The 3339-nt window shown below is 37.1% G+C and overlaps 1 protein-coding gene across 3 annotated transcripts in view; it reads right to left on the minus strand.

The window, feature by feature from the left end:
* Window positions 1-1182, minus strand: part of ppfibp2b (PPFIA binding protein 2b) — a 62408-nt gene extending 61226 nt beyond the window's left edge. Inside the window, exon 1 of one of the 3 annotated variants that reach the window (XM_015000684.2) lies at window positions 1012-1182. The gene's annotated coding sequence lies outside the window, so the exon portion shown is untranslated. The remainder of the gene's footprint in view (window positions 1-1011) is intronic. The other 2 variants (XM_088006401.1, XM_088006402.1) reach the window with 2 other exon arrangements.
* Window positions 1183-3339: the final 2157 nt, after the last annotated feature.

Consider the following 3339-nt stretch of genomic DNA (forward strand, 5'->3'; position numbering starts at 1 on the left):
GTCTGAGTAAACAGTTCGATGACTGTTGCAACAATACTTTACTTTTATTGTTTTGGGCCCCCTCACCCCCATCAATTGCCTCTTCACCCAGGCTCCAGCTTTTATTTCCTCTCATTTCTGAGTGCTAATGCCACCCAAGTGCCAGCCAGAGCAGCCTTAATCAATTCACTGTCGTCAGCAGCAATGATGCCTTTCAACTCTCTTTTTAAATGAGATTTGCACCAGAAAGAGGCACCGGCCGGCTGTATTCACAGTCAGGAGGCTCCTTCAGTTCTCTCAAGTTGGCCCTCTCTGATGTATGTGTTCATGCCTGCGTGAGTTTGCGTGTTTGTGTGCGTGCGTGTGTAAGTGTGTGTTTAGTATCTCCAGAGTTAGATGCAGCAGATGCTACGGCGGAGGGGAGCCACATATCAGCCTTGATTTTCTGTGATTAGCATATCAGCAACAATCTATTCCCCCCCCCCCCCCCATTTCTTTCAACGCATGATGTCAGAAATTGATGATCTGCATTAACACAGCATGGCTAACAGCCCTAAAGCTTACAGAACAAGACTGAGCCAGTGTGGAGAAACAAAAACAACTGGGAGACTCTAACAAAGCACAATGTTAGCTTTCCTGGAGCATGTCTAGAAGTTAAATTTGCTGCCAAACCTAAATGAAATGCGTCATGTGACTATAAAATCTTGCACAACAATTCCTGTCCGGAGAATATCCACAACAAGGCTGATGCAAATGATAATTTCTATTTTACAATTGTGAAATATGGAGGCTCCACTGGGCGCCACAAACACACATAAGGTCCCACAACAAAGGCTGAAGTTGTTTTTATATTTAAAAAAAGCAATAAAAGTAATTATTTGGGGATATAACATCTCAGTCCCCAAAGGCAGAACTGTAAACTCCTCCTGTCTGTTTTTTTTTTAACCATATCCCAGCACCCCCAAAAAGTCCAAAGTAAACAGAAACCTCTACAGTAAATACACTACGTTCTTGGAGTCATATATAACTTACTATATCAGAGTCCGTGAGTTTCTGTCCTCCTTCAAATACGTTCGGTGGAGCCAGGCTCTAAAACAAGGCAAACTCCTCAGCTCGGGCACGCATGGTCCTCTCACGCCCAGATGTCACAAGCTGGTCCGACCTGTATGAGCAGTTGACGCTCGCTCCGCCGCTGCGCGAGCTTCCCTCAACCAATGACACCTGCCATGTGATAAGCGTGATGCCTTCACTGACTCTTCGGAAATACTGCACTAAACTTGAAGGAAATAGGATATATATTTACAGCCCATATAAAACGAAAATAAAACCACTACGAAGGTTTCGAAATATGTTTATAATATTTAAACTCATTTTTGCCTCTAACATCGCTAACTAGACACAATATTTAGATTTTGCGTATGGGAAGGAAAATTACTACTTTCATATTAAGTCGATTTAGTAGACATTGCCATCTAGTGACACTATAAAATAATTGAAACCACCTGCCCTGAAACGGTGTTTACTGGCTTTTCACTTTAGTTTTTACCTTTCTTAAAGCCTGCTGATGTTATTTGTTCAGAAATGTAATTTATGTTTTCGCTGACAAGGCGGCTAAATATTGTAATATGTACTAATGTGTAGGATGTTTTTGTTCTCATTTCATGTAATTACATTTTAATTAATTATTTTTTGTTTAATAATACGTTAACTAGAATATGTATCTTCAAAATTCTATAATATTGTGTACGTTTGAAAGATTGTTTTTGAATAGTTCTTGGACATGGAAGTAATCCATAAGAATGTTTCCACACAATCAGTGAAGTACACAGATTGGACCAAAGGTAAACCTTTAAACCTACATCCAACTTTTATTTTAACTGAAATTTTAATTGTTGCTTATGAAAAATGGAAACACTATGTATAATTTTTCTACGCCCACATTTGCACAGTGCCTTTTTCTTGGTACATCACATAAAATCTCATTAAATACATTGGAAGTCATGGTTCTATCAAGAAAGGAAATGAAAAAAATCAGAGGGGTATAAATCCTATTGTGATTCCATGCATTTTGAAATCACAACATAGTGTAAATTATTAATATGGGCACAAAGTATATAAAAAAATAAATGTTTGTAATCACTGTTGTAGTAGTACAGGATGTTCCTAAATGTGTTTTAACTTGCCAAAGCCTCTTAACCTCCCAGCACAGATCACATCTAACTGTGTGCAGCTTCTGTGCACCGTTACAAAAGAGGATGTTTGACAGCAGTCACTGGATCATTCAGTGGATAGGTTTAAGGAGCTCAGTGCAGATCTAAAAAGAGGATTGTGGCGAGCCACTTTTAAAAAACTGCAGATCATCTGTTCAAAACTGCAGAAGACTGTGCAGAAGTTGGTGTCACCTCTTTGCCAAGGTGTGAATTATGTGAAAGTATTTCTGCTAGAATATGTGGCAACGGACGGAGTTGTAAACTGCAAGCGACAACCAAAAATGAAACCTTTTTTTCCTATTCACGTTTTTAAGCTGCATGAATCATTTGTGCTTTTTCAGAATCCAGTTACTGAAAATATATGCATCAGATTATATATGAAATGTCTATCATAAATTTATAATTACATCAAACAAAAATTCATGTATAATATGGAATAATGCATCAAATAGCTGCATCATTAACTAATTCTATTAGTAAGAGGATAATATACTAAAATTGTGTATATTCCTGATTATATTAACATTAAATAATGACAGGGTTAAAAAGAAATGTGTGCATTATGTTTCATGGGTGTGTTATTATTTAAATAAAACCTCAATCATGCCACATAAAAAAATCACCTAAGCAAGAGAAGCTCATAGCATGTATGAATATATACCCAGTAGGAGGCGTAATTGTGCAAGATGGATGAAAAATAATACTTTTTTCTTGAAGTCTTAGATGATGAGAAATATAACACACATTTTAAAAATAAAAAACGCATTCCAACTTAACACTAAAATGTTAAATGAAATTCTACATCTAAAATAGATAAATAAAAATCGAAACTGAGAACAAAATGTAAAATAAAGAATAGTGAAAATATTTAAGTATATATAAAATATATAATTTGATCCACACTAAATAGAAGTATACAAAAAGACGGTAAATAAATCTATTTAAAGACTGAAAGTAATCATAAGGGCTATCGGGCAGATCGCCAGCTAAATGGCCTGTTGCATTGTGTTTTTTCCGTAACACGTTCACACACAAATTGGCCTCTGCATTCCGTTCAAATCTCACCATCATTGGCTAGCTTCCGCGTCCGTCACACTCCACCATCCTGAACTTGCATCTGATTGGCTTGAGCGACGCCGACGGCGGAATG

This window comes from Poecilia mexicana, unplaced genomic scaffold, assembly GCF_051168715.1.
Source record: "Poecilia mexicana isolate PSO_F unplaced genomic scaffold, ASM5116871v1 scaffold_6, whole genome shotgun sequence".
In the NCBI taxonomy this organism is placed as follows: Eukaryota; Metazoa; Chordata; class Actinopteri; order Cyprinodontiformes; family Poeciliidae; genus Poecilia; species Poecilia mexicana.